Genomic DNA, 13,501 nt, shown 5'->3' on the forward strand with positions numbered 1-13,501 from the left:
CTAAGATTCAAAGAAATCCTATTGACTCTTCCCTTCAAGCTTGCACAGCAAGTTCCTGGACCTTAGTCTTACAAAAGCAGTGGTTCTCAAACCTCAGCATGCATCAGAATCACTTGGATGGCTTGTTCAAATATAGATTGCTGGGCCCCAACCCCAGAGTTTCTAATTCAGTAAGTAGGTTTGGGGTGGGGCCCTGAGATTTGCATTTGTCACAACTTTCCAGGTGAGGTCGATATTGCAGACCAAGGGACCCCACTTTCAGAAGTTCTGCTCTATAGTGGAAAAATGGCAGCTTGCAGACCCAGGATGGCCCACACTGGCTGTTATTTGGACACTACCAGCCTGAAATGATCAAGTGTTATCAGCCCCTAAAGATATTACAGAATCACTTGTGTGCCAGTTATTGATTTGATTCACTCTTAGCTCCAAATTCTTCCTCATTGCCTCAATTGTAAAAATGCAGCTGGGCCCTTTAAGTACTCTTCCTTTGCCAGGTGGAACTGTGTTAAGCTTTGTCAGTAAGGGAGGCTGGAGAGACATTGCAGGAGAAAGGATTTTGTGGTTTGGTTCCTGGGGGTAGGCAACCATAGCAGAGTGCCTCTAGAGAGGCACCACCCCTTGAGCGGCTTTTCTGTGGCCCCCTAGAGGGTGGATTTCCTCAAAATTCCAGAGGATGAATTTCCAAGTTTTGCCATCCTGGCACCGCAGCTACTTCCCTGCCATTCGGTGAGCCATGGCAGTGGCTTCTCCCATAAGGTTTGGCGCTCAGTGCGGGTGGGGGAGGTGGGGGGGGGGCAGGCATTCATTGGTGTTCCATCTCATCCCCAGAGGATGTGGCTGTTCCTTAAGTCTGTCTTCTGTAGAGTTCTGTTTACTTCTTACTAGCCAATCTCTTATTTACATTTTATTTATATAATAAATTTATAATCATTTATTAAATTATTTATTTCTATGTATTTTATATTTTACACATTAAAAAATATACATATAATCAATATACTAACATATAACTATCATATATCTGTTTATGATTTATTAAATTTATATAATTATTAAATTTTTTTAAATATTTTATGTAAAGAATTTATAAAATTCTTTATATTAAACTTTTCTTGTTCACATTACTCTGCGGTTTCTCTCTCCTGATTGGACCCAGATTGATACCACTATTGGGTATACTATTCAACTGATTTACAGAAGATGAATTAGAGCAACTGTGTGACTGCTTTTTTTTTTTTTAACTTTTGCCGTCTCTGATCTCTGGGGTACCATGCTCATAGAATGAAAACATCTTGGCTAATCAGCAAGGCCACAGCCTGCAATCCTATGATCTTTACGTTACCGTTCCTCTTTCTAGGGCAGGCATTAAATGAGTTCCTTAAGGGTAGCTTGGATATTCTCACTTTGATGGTAAAGTTTCCCAGGCAGGAAGAGAGGTTTGGTTTTTTGAGTGAGGAGTTCAGGAAAAATTTTTAACATGACTTGTCTTTTTTAACATAATCTGCCATCTATTGGTCTGAAGGTTATAGAGAAGGATTTTCTTAAAACCTCAGAGTGACCATGATGAAATAATTCAACAGGAAAATAATTTCCAACAGTGGTGATGTTCTGTAATGTTCTCCAAAGACTTAAACTCTGGTACTGGGTTCATTTTATTGTATGAGCAGTGGACTTTTATATAGTGGCCCTAAATTTAAGATAATGACTCACCTTTACTGAGCACTTACCATGTGCTAGGTATGGTGTCAAGTGCTGTTAAGAAAATTTTCCAAAAAACAAGAGAAAATTTGCCAAAGCTTGGAAATAGGTAAAAGAGGCTACTGCATGTCCTTCCTGGGTTATCTAAGCATTGTCTAGCCTACTCATCCAAGGATTAGCCAGTTCTCTAGGAGTATGTACCTTTGTTTGACTTATTTTCTCTTGATTAAGATATTTTAAATCTCATAAGGGTAGATGTTATCTTGCAGAAACTGATAGCCAGGTATTCTTAACCTCAACACTACTGGCATTTGGGGCTAGACAATTCTTTTGGTGGGAGGCTGTCCTCTACCTTGAAGGATGTTTAGCACCATCCCTATTTATCTACCTACCCCATGCCAGTAGCACCCCTGCCTCAGTTTTGACAGGTGAAAATGCCTTCAGACATTGCCAAATGTCCCCTGGAGGGCAAAATTACCCCCACTTGAGAACAACTGATGTTAGTGATGAAAATTAAGCTTGTCCAGTAGAGATGCAAACGATTTATCGAATAAGAAAGATAACCCTAAAAGTTGCAGTTTTATTTCTCTGTTCAGGAACCAGTTTTGTATCTAAATTAGCTCTCTTGGTCAAGCCTTTTTCTTTCAGCCACGATAATGCTTTGATCTCAGTGATGTTCCTTAAACCAGCTTTACCATCTTAGCAGTTCCCTCATTAACGTGTTAAATGAATCTTTGACACATGCTCACTTTATATTTGCACGAGAGTCATGTTTTTAACTTTTTGAAAAGTACATTTTGACAGTATTTTACCTACATTACTTTATTTAATCCTTATTACAACCATATAAATATGAGGCTTTGAGAGGTAAGGTAACTACCGAAAGTCACACTGCTGACAGTTGTTGGATCCAGGTTTGGAACTCACGTCTTCATGACCCCAAATAGTGAGCTCTTAACCACCATGCTATACTGTCTCATGAGGCTAGTCCTAAAGCCCTGTGACCTGGCTTGCTGTTGTCACTGCATTTAGCTTGCAATTATACCCTCACAGAGCTTTGCCACCCAATTTAAATTCCATGAAAGGGCTTCATAGTTCAAATTCCAAGAAACAATCAGAGTAGCCTTCTAACTTTGGAACATTCTATGCTCAGTTTATTACAATATCACATAAGTCAACACAAGAGGCGGCTGAGAGAGGAGTACCTGGGATCTGTAACTACTCAATTCAAGAGGTCATGTCTGTTCCACATACTCCTTGAACTTATCTCCATGACTGAGTTGCTGCTGTCTCTCCAGGCAAAAGAGAGACCTAGCAGACTTTCTGGAACTTGCTTATCCTCGTATTCACTTTTTATCCCTCTTCCTGTTTTACAAATGGAGAATGAGGTGAATAAGGCACAAAGGCATCAGGGAATGATGACATCAGCGCTTAAAGCTATTTAGTTTAGGTCAATGCTGATCTTCATGTCTTCTCTGTCTGGTCCAGTAATACTAATCACAGAGGCAGCATATAAATCCTTATTGGATGCCCTGATTAAACAATCATTTTCCTGAGTCTTGAAGTTCTTAGCAGGTAACTTAGCTTTATGAGAAATATATGGAAAAACTTGGTGTGTTCACAGAGGCTGGGCACATTCTGCACCCTCTTATTTCCTCTGCTCCTGCTTCCCCTGGCATTCTGTTCTGCCATGACCTGCTCTGAAGAGACACCTGCCATCTCCCCCAGCAAGCAGGTCCCTGTAGAGGAGGGCGGTATGAGGCTCAGATATGCCAGGCTCTTGTAGCTGCCACTGCTCCAACAAGCGATCCACGTGGACCACAGGCTATGACCGGTACAGTGCCTATGATTAGACAGTACCACCTATGGAGAAAGCCCTTGTGCAAACCGACATTCAGATAGCTATTCCTTCTGGCTGTTATGGAGGAATGGCTCCACATTCTGGCTTGGCTGAAAAACACTTCATAGACAAAGATCATAGAGGAAATGTTGGTGTTGTACTGTTTAATTTTAGCAAAGAAGTTTGAAGTCAAAAAGGGTGATCAAATTGCACAGCTCATTTGTGAACTGATTTTTTAAACTCAGAAACAGAGGCAGTTTAAGTTTTGGATGACACTGAAAGGGCTTCAGAAGGTTTTGGTTCCACTGGAAAGAATTAAAATTTATGCCAAGAATAGAAAATGGAAAATGTACTTTTTTCTTAAAAAGAAAGAGTTTTTGCTTTAAAAAAAGAAAAATACATGCAGTTATATAAATAGCTATCACTTGTAGAGTGCTTACCACATACTAGGCACCATTCTAAGCTCCCTACGTATTATCTTATTTAATATTCATTAAGCCCTGTTAGAAGATACTATTATTTTTCAGATGAAGAAAATGAAGCACAAAGAGGTTAAATAACTTGCCCAAAGCCACACAAGTAGTGGCAGAACCAAATTCAAATTTGCCTTCCAAGTTCATGCTCTTAACCACTACACTCTACCATAATAACAGGAATGATCGACTACTCGATTGACAAGAGTAGAATGAGGGGTTTAAGGGATAAGACTTCACTGAGGATATGACTGGCTGAGTGTTCTGGAGGCCAGAATATGTGGGCCATGTAAGATGAGAAATCCTCCAGACCTCTATTTTGATGTGGTCTTGACTGAAGCAGAGGTGGTCCAGGCTCAGAAAAGGAGTCCACTCCTATGACCACTCTGACAATACTGGATTGAGGACATATTGCTTAGCTGGTCAACAGCTTCTATAAATAGCAAATTTATTTGGTGGGAGAGTTGACATCTATATTGAATAATCTCAGGTATTATTATCATTGCTTTTAGTAAACCACAGACAACGTGGAGAAGTAATGTTTACTTCTTAGAATTAGAAATCTTGACTCAAGTCACATGTAGGCGGATCGGTGAGTTATAAGAGCAATTAGAAAGTTTGAGGCCATTAGTAACAGAGATAATGTTTACTTCCTAAAAATCACTATTTCACCCAAACACATGTAGGAACACAAAGTGCTTCCCATCTTTCAGGCCACCTATCCTGCCACATCCGCGAAGGTTAGGCTAATCATAGGAAGTATTACCCAACTTAAGAACAAAGGAAAATGAGATGCCAAGATGTCATTTGAGGCCACTCAAGTAGTCTACATTGGAGCCAGATTTCTAAAAAATTCAAACAAAGGTAGACATTCCTTGAGAATTGAATTTACTTCAATGTAAATTGTGAACTAATTCTCTTTTCCAAGCCAATATGCTTTCCTCTGTCCTCTTTTTTTCTTTCTAATAGGTTTGTAATGAGGCTTGTAATGAAGTACTCACACACACACACAAAGCCTATTCTTAGGATACAAGTCTGGACCTGCAATTAAAGAGTCCTCTGACTCCTGGAGAGTCCCATGCTGCCAGAAGATGAAGATTAAGTCAAGGATGTAGCATGTGGAGAAATAGGCAGCAATGGTTGGTCATGCTGAAAAGTGAAGCAGCCGAATAGAAAGCATGGGGTTCTCATTCCAGCCCTGAGGCTTGACCGCAAGCATGTCATTTAACTTCTCTGAGCCCAGGGAAGCTAAGTCTCCCTCAAAGTCGAAATCGTTAATATCGACCTCATGGTGTTTGGTTAAAAGGGTTGATGAAAATGAAGCATCCAGTCAAATGCCTGGCACCTGGTGGGTGTTCACTATTATTAGCTCCATCTTTCAGTCTCAACCCTCTTGACTCCATCCTACAAGCCTAAGATTGTTCTTAAGATCAAATAAGATGTTATGAAATCATCTGAGAAACTCTAAAGTGCTCTGCAAATGTTAAAGATGTTAAAAGGTTATTAAGCCAGATTGAAGCTTATCACCATGGCTAGAAGGGAGTCACACATAACCCTTGGGGTTCTTAGAATTGTTATTCTTTCCCTTTCAATCTTTCCCTTGATACTCATTTTAATCAATTCACCCTATAAAAAAATGAATTGGTATGATGGAACTTATGATATATTTGCTCTAGGATCTAAAACTCTGTATAAGGATGGCCCTCAGTCTTTGCAACAATGTATCATCCAACCTATGAATACCATCCCCCTCCTCCTACTGAAAGACACCTTAATCTCAGCCATAAAATTGTATCAAGCTGCTTCCACCTTGTTCTCTTGGATCGCTCCATCTGAGGAAAACCAGCCAACATATTGTGAAGATACTAGAGCAGCCCTGTGCAAAGACCCATGTGGCAAAATAGGTCACCTGGTAGCCAGCACCCTCTTGCCAGCCATGTAACTGAGCCACTTTGGAAATGGGTCCTCCAACCCCAGTCAAGCCTCTAGATGACGGAAAGCCAGCTGACACCTTGATTTTAACTTCATGAGAGACCCTGAGGCAGAACTATGAGCTACGCCACCCCCAAATCCTGATCCACACAAACTGTACAAAGTAACTGTTTTAAGCTGCCAAATTTTGAGTGATCGGGTAATTTTTTACACAGCATTAGATAACTAATACACAACCCACTCCAAATTGTTGGCTGAGGCTAATTTGAGTTGCATTTCTGCCATTGCCAACTAAAGAAATTCTGAATAATACACCTACTGTATCAGAATCATTTGGGATGGGTTCTGGGCATCTGGATTTTTTTTAAAGCTCTGCAGATGATTCTATGTGCAGCCCAGTTAAAAACCTCTGTTTTATTGGGAAGTATAAATAGTTAACATGTAATTATAACACATTAGCTTCAAATTAGCTATTCTTCCTTCTTGCCTCGATGATGCACTGTGAGAGTTAGTGATGTGAGGTCAGTGAGCCGAGGAGTCAAAAGAAAGATTTCTTGGACTCTCAAGATCTGGCAGTAGTGCTCTTTTATTTAGAGAATAGTATGGAATAGCATGGGGACAAGACCCATGGGCATTCAGAGCTGCTGCCTGGGGACAGGACCTATGGGCAGGAGGAACCGCTGCTGCCACTCTGCTGCTGCTGCGAACATGGGTGAAGAGTAAGGCAAAATTTAAGGCATAGGTATATGAGTTATCTCTTTACAAGACAAAGGAAAGAATATGTAAAAAGAGTTGTTAAAATGGTATCTGCCGGTAGGCTCTGGTTATTGGGTGGTCCTATAACTTTTAGATAAGAATCAAACGGGATTAAGTAAATGGCAGAAGCCACCGCTTAAATATTACCTTCAGCTAAAGACAAAGGAGGATGTTGGGGGTAGGATGGTTGGGGGGGGAGTCAGTTACAGAGGTTGCGAGACAGTAAACAACTTAAGTCCTTGCCTTCCCCATTAAGAGTTTCCAGAGAAAAAGCCATCCCGCCTTCCTCCTGGTGCAGAGGGAGACAACCCCCACAGATGGAGACTTCCTTTACAAATGCAAACGTCTCTCAAAGGGCAAGCAAATTCCACTCCTCGGAGCCTCCCTCTCATCTGCAGTTTTTAAAATTAACCAGCCTAAATCCTCATCATTAGGACCAGCTTTTAGGTCAGTAAGGCTTCTCCAACATTGGGAAAACTGAGGGTTTTTTTCTCCCCTCTATCTCTAACAGAAATGAGCAAGAAAGATTAATCTTCACTACTTTCTTCTTGGGTTTGCATCTTGGCTTCACTCTTCTGGGTTAAAACCAGAGCCAGTTTATATGACATATTCCTGGCCATGGAGAACAATTTGCAATGGCTCCCATCACATTCTTTTGTCTCCCTTCTCCTGAGTCAGACATACTAACTCTTTCATGCAATACTCTACAAATATTTATCAAGTACATATGAAAATTCCCTTTTACCCAGAGAAAATGAGGGCCATGAGGAGATGCTGACACTTCTGCCTAGTCTTCACATGTAGATATAGACCAAAGATGCTGCATTTCCAAACCTGAAACTTGAAGACAAGAGTAAATGAAGAGCTGACATCTTTTTCTATATGTTTTTCACAAATGCACAAGCAGCCTCTACAGCCGTCACATACCAGCAAATGATTTTTTTAAAATTTTGTTGGGGAATCTGAATTACAAAGATCTTGGCCACCAATTGATAATGGAGTCAACCATCTACCTGATGTCCTAATATCCTAGTAATTACCCTCAGTTCCTCTCTCTCTTCACTTCACTTGTGGAAACAGCTCCCAAATCCTATTAGTTTTACTTCAGAAATCTCATATTTAGATTTTCATCCCCGTCCCTACAACCACAGCCTTTGTTCAGGCTACCTTCATCCCCTGCCCAACCCATTATAACTGCCTCTTATCTAGTGCCTTGACATCAAGCTTCCCTTACGCAGTTCACTCTGCACTTAGCTGCCAGGGTTATCTTTCCAAATTGTAAATTTTATCATGCCACTCCCTTGATTCAAAACATACCATTGACATCATGTATCCCCTAATGTGATATACTGGGAAGGGCACGTCACTTATATGGTATTCTCGCCAAAAATGCATAGCCTCAATCTAATTATGAGATCAGATAAGCCCACGTCAGGGACATTCTATGAAAACAATTATCTGGACTCTTCCAAAGTGTCAAGATCATGAAAGAAAAAGAAGGACTGAGGAGCTGTCAAAGACAGACACAGACAAAAAGGAGACATGATGACTAAATGGAATGCCAGATCCTGGGTTGGATTCTGGAACAACAGAAGGACATTAGTGGAAAAACTGGTGAAATACAAATAAATTCTGAAGTTAATCCTGCTCTACTGACTTCTTAGTTTTGATCATTGTGCCAACATTACATTAGATGTTTATGTCAGAGGAAGCTGGGTGAAGAGAATATGAAAATTCTCTTAGTACCCTTGCAACTTTTCTGAAGTCCAAAATTGTTTCAAAAGGTGAGTAGAAAAGAGACCATAAAAAAGAAACATATGCCATCACATCAAATTCCAATCAACTATATAGGCTTAGTGGAGAGGGAGAGAGGGATGGGGGCGGGGGGAGGGGTGGAGAGAGAAAGAGAGAGAGAATGTATGCCTCGCAGGTACCATGGGATGTGAATTTACAAGATCTCTCTCCAGCCCCCCAAAAATACATATATCATGAGCATCCCACAGTGCTAAATGTGGTTTGATTCTTTAGAAAATACAACCCATAAATGCGAGCCAGTTACTTCATCTGGTGCTCAGCTGAAGAAACAGTGATCTGTTCCAACATTAGAGGAAAAATTGTGGTGATTTACTGAATATGGCAGAGAATGCCTCTCAGTTTCCATCTGCCCCTTCTTCTTTAGCAATAAAAATGCTAGTTTTCAGGTTGGAACATTGTCACCTAGCTAAAAAATATTTAAGAGTTTCTGTATTTATTTGGACAAGAGTGTAATATGGTAATGAAAATCAAAGCTTTGGTGTCCGTCATACAGAGCAGAAGAAGACCTCAACCAAGTTATTGTCTATCTTAAGGCTTAGTCACCTAGTCTGTAAAACAGAGGTAATGGTAAACTTACTTTATAAAGTTGCTGTGAAGATTAAATTTTTAAGCCATGCAAATGCCATTTAACTTAGTCATCTGGCACAGGATATGTGCTCATTAAATATTAGCTCTTATTTAAGGGCATAGAGAAAAAGCCTAAAATTTGTAGAAGTGGAAGGTTAGTAACAAGACATTCAAGTATAACTCTAATGGCATGCTCCACTAACCCAGTAGTCAATAGTTTTGAAATTGTGAGCTGGTACTTAGCTTTCTTTTTCCATTCTAGACTTTTACTCCCTTGATAATTCTCACATTCTCTGTTTTCTATCCACTAACTCACTGAATCTCTCTAGTTTTCTAGAATTAAGAATCCAGGGGCCAGTCCAGTGGCGTAGTGGTTAAGTTCACACGCTCTGCTTTGGTGGACTGGGGTTCACCGGTTCTGATCCTGGGCATGGACCTGCACACTGCTCATCAAGCCATGCTGTGGTGGCATCCCACATACAAAATAGAGGAAGATTGGCACAGATATTAACTCAAGGCCACTCTTCTGCAGCAAAAAAGAAGAAGAGGAGGAAGAAGAACAACAAGAAGACAGAGAAAAATCCATCCTGTGATCTAGCAACCAGAGAAGAGAATCTGGACAGGAAAAATGAATCTCTCTGCCTGTGTGCTAACGTCAGTCCTCTCCCCATTCAAGAGATGGCTTTGTGTGAGGTGCTTTTCATCTTTCTTCTTCCTTCTTCTCTTCCCTCTGCCTATATGTAATCGGTACTTCTATAAAATGATCATAAGTACTAAGATTAGATAGATATGCTTTTATTTTGAAAACAGCTAGAATTTATAAATAAAAATTTCAGGATTCTTATTTACATGTATATATCACATCTTCTGTATTCATTATCCATTGATGGACATGTAGGTTGTTTCCGTGTCTTGGCTATTGTGAATAATGCTGCAATGAACATGGGAGTACAGATATCTCTTCGATGCCCTTTCCTTTCATTTTCATTTCCTTTGAAAATTTTTAAAAAAGAATTTTGGCTGTTTTAGGACACCGTTTAAAAGTTGTCTTTAAATGAAAGAAACAAATAACATCCACAGTCTAAAAATATGTTTTCAATCTGAGGGTGAAAAATAAGGACATTATTACTAAAAAGTAGAGCTGGATTACATAAACTAAATGTGAATTAGGATATCAGCAAATAAATTTCTAATGAGAAAAAAATTGTCAAAAGCTCAATGTTTGTGATTGTAAACAAAGCTTCATGATAGCATCATGTGACAAATCATGACTGTTGGACTACTTATGCTTATTTAGCATTTAATATTTTTATTTGGAATCACATATGATGGTGCAGGTGGGGTACCATAACCTTTCAGTACTTAGAACCTCCAGCAGTCTTCATCCAACCTAGTGATGGAAATCATAGGATGAGAGAGCAGGCTTGTGGAGTAGGGGGCACTGGAAGAAGGAGAAACCCACTCTCCTTATAAATTTCTGTTAGTAATATCTTTGTAACTCTGGCTACAACCTTTGTCATCTCTTTTAATTCTTCTCTTTATTCATCCCCTATATTCAACTCTGTCTTTTCTTCCTTTGAAAATATTATCTGGATTTACCTTAGTCTCTTCCCTTCACTACCACCGTCTAGCGTAAATCTTTATCATGCCATTTCAGGATTATTTGAACAATCTGCCCATCTGGTCTTCCTGACAACAGTTTATCCCTTGGCTCTTGTCCAATTAATCACTCTATAATACTACTTTCACCATAGCTCTACTGTTTCAGAATCTAAAATGAATCTCCATTGTCTGGTGACTCATCCAAACTCTTTGTCTGACTTTTAAAGGTTCTAGTAATTTTATACCATCTGAATTATTGAAATCTGTTTTCTTCTATTTCTTCAGATGGATTATAATCAGACTGGTCTTTGCCTTCCTCTCGACCTTGCTCGAGAGGAGGGTCTGTTATTTCCCCACTATGCCAAAGATTGTTGTATGTACTTTTCTGTCCAGAATCAATTTTACCTTCAGGGTATCCTTTGGGAAGCATCAGACCCTTACCTTCAGTCTGTAGGTTTGGATGTGGCTGACTTCACAGCCAGCTTTAGGGTGGAGACATGATCCAAGCCTGGCTAATCAGAGAATCACAACCCATTGGTCATAGCAGCTGGTTCAGTGAAAAGCACATGACCCAACCTGGTCCAATGAGAGCCCTGCCCAGACCTTCTGTTGGAACTTCTGTTAGAAATAATAGTGCTCTTTTGGCACTACTAGAAATAGCAACCGACAGATTCCTGATGATATAATTTGAACTTCTAGATCTACCTATGCCTGATCGTTTGGTGATAAGAAACAATAAATCCTTTTTTTCCCTTTTGGCTTAAACCAATGTGAATTGGTTTACAAAGAGTACTCCCACCTCTGTGCTTCTTCAAGTTAAATTTATCCTATGAGATCTAGTTCTCACACCCTTTCAAACTGTTCTTCCCTTTCCTTAACTCCCATTATACCTTCCTTAACTCATACTGCTTTAACACTAATCATCTCAGTTGTTTAATATTTTCTAGTTTTGCTTCCCCACTGTACCATAACCTTCTTAAAAGCTTGGACCATGAATTACATTTCTGTTGTGTTCACAACACTTAAGAATTTTTTACACTTAAGATGCAGATTGACTGATAAATTCTTAGATAAATTATTTTTCCATAGGAAGCCAATGGTTTGAATGTCAAGAATAAATGAAAACTGGGAAAATTGTTGCTAATGAGGGCCCAGCTATTTGGGTAATTCTGTCCCCATCGTCCTGATTTAACAACACATATGGCAGAAAGGAAGGAAAAATGATATCAGAGATGGTGGTATAAAATCACACTTTGCACATCACCTTCTGAAAATATCTGTTGGGGCCTTTGGAGGGGCCTAATAACAACTCTTTGTTTTAAAATGTAGCTTTTATTATTATTTAGGTATGTTGATGCCAAGAGATCAGGAAATGGCTGTCATTGAAAAGATAGCTTGTTACTCTCAGTCTCTGGCAGGAGGGGGCATACCACATTGTGCAGGGCCCCATGAGGAAGCACCAGTTTGAGGAAGCAGAATGAGTGAGGGGAAAGCATAGACGCCAGTCTTCATCATGGTTTCCACAGGAAAGACAAGGCAAGGCAGGGTGAGTTAGCTTAGGATTGGCTAGTTTGAATAATTTCAGCAGGCTCTGGAGTTGTCTGGTACCTGGCCCTGGGGTGATTAGGGCAGAATATTGGCGTAGTGTATGAAAGTTTGATAAAGAAGGTAGTTGAGGCATATGGGTTCTAGATTGGTTGGTTTGCATATGAAAGTTGCAGGGGAGTTGTTTGCTAGCTCTAGGAATTAGCTAACCCTGGGAGAGGCAATCTCTCCCCAGTCAGTGAGGTCCCAGATGGCGGAGCATCAAGAATACAGAAAATAAGAAAATATAGTTAATACACTCCTGTCTTTCCCACATGAGTTCAGAATAAATTGACCAATAAGACAAAGGAGAAGCAGACAATAGCCAAAATGTCCCTTCTCTTACTGATGAAGCCTACCTTGGAGAATGTATCTTGATATAAGAGTCCAATGGGCCCCCTAACTCCATCCAGAATTAGTCAGACTTACTCATATAGTCATAGGCAGCATTGGACCAAGACAACTTTACCAACTGGGAAGGTTTTTTTGGCACAAGTAACAGAGAAGAAATTGTGCTTACTGCAAGCAAGTTTACTCCCAAGAGGAAAAAGAATAAGGTCAGGAGCTGAGTCGAGCATGCCCAGTTTATTCTTCCCAAATGTATGAATCAGATCAAACACCCCACTGTCCCCAGGCAGAGTGAGTAGAGCAGAGAAAGTCAAGGGGTGTTGCTTGACTGAACTCCCTTTGCATGGATGAAAACATCAAGAGTGGGAAAGAAATGCTACCTCGAGCCAAAATACATTGATTTTTCTAGAGATTTTAGGAAGATAGTGAAATTCTGGAAATTCCTTAGCTATGATTCTAGCTTCAAGTTTTACCTTTTAAATCCAGAGTTTCAGCTAATTGATACTCAGAAGAATTGATTCAGCCCCAAGGGCTTCCGGGGTGGCTGCTGAGTCTATAAAATTTAGGGTGAACTTTAAGACTCTCTGGTCTGTGGGAAATATCCTGCTTATGGCTCTGGGTTGTATACGGTCCTACCTACTTCCACTCTTCGATAGATCCAGGAAAGGGGTCAACAGGTCCAGACACTGGGGAACTATCATTTGGTGGATATGTCAATAAAGAATGACCTAAAGATAATGTTCGAGGTCCACAAGGGCCTTAAAGTGATGTGGAAAAAAGGGAGAAGGATATTTATGGCAACGTAAATTTTTTTATTCTTTACATTTATCTTAATAAATTCTTTAATTTATCTTATTTATTCTTAACATTTATCTATAACAAGATT

The 13,501-nt window shown here is 39.9% G+C and overlaps 1 pseudogene; it reads left to right on the forward strand.

Moving 5' to 3' along the window:
* The first annotated feature begins 2,204 nt into the window (after positions 1–2,204).
* LOC106847286 (deoxyuridine 5'-triphosphate nucleotidohydrolase pseudogene) lies at positions 2,205–3,857 on the forward strand (annotated as a pseudogene).
* Positions 3,858–13,501: the final 9,644 nt, after the last annotated feature.

The sequence above is a fragment of the Equus asinus genome, chromosome 23, assembly GCF_041296235.1.
Source record: "Equus asinus isolate D_3611 breed Donkey chromosome 23, EquAss-T2T_v2, whole genome shotgun sequence".
Taxonomy (NCBI): Eukaryota; Metazoa; Chordata; class Mammalia; order Perissodactyla; family Equidae; genus Equus; species Equus asinus.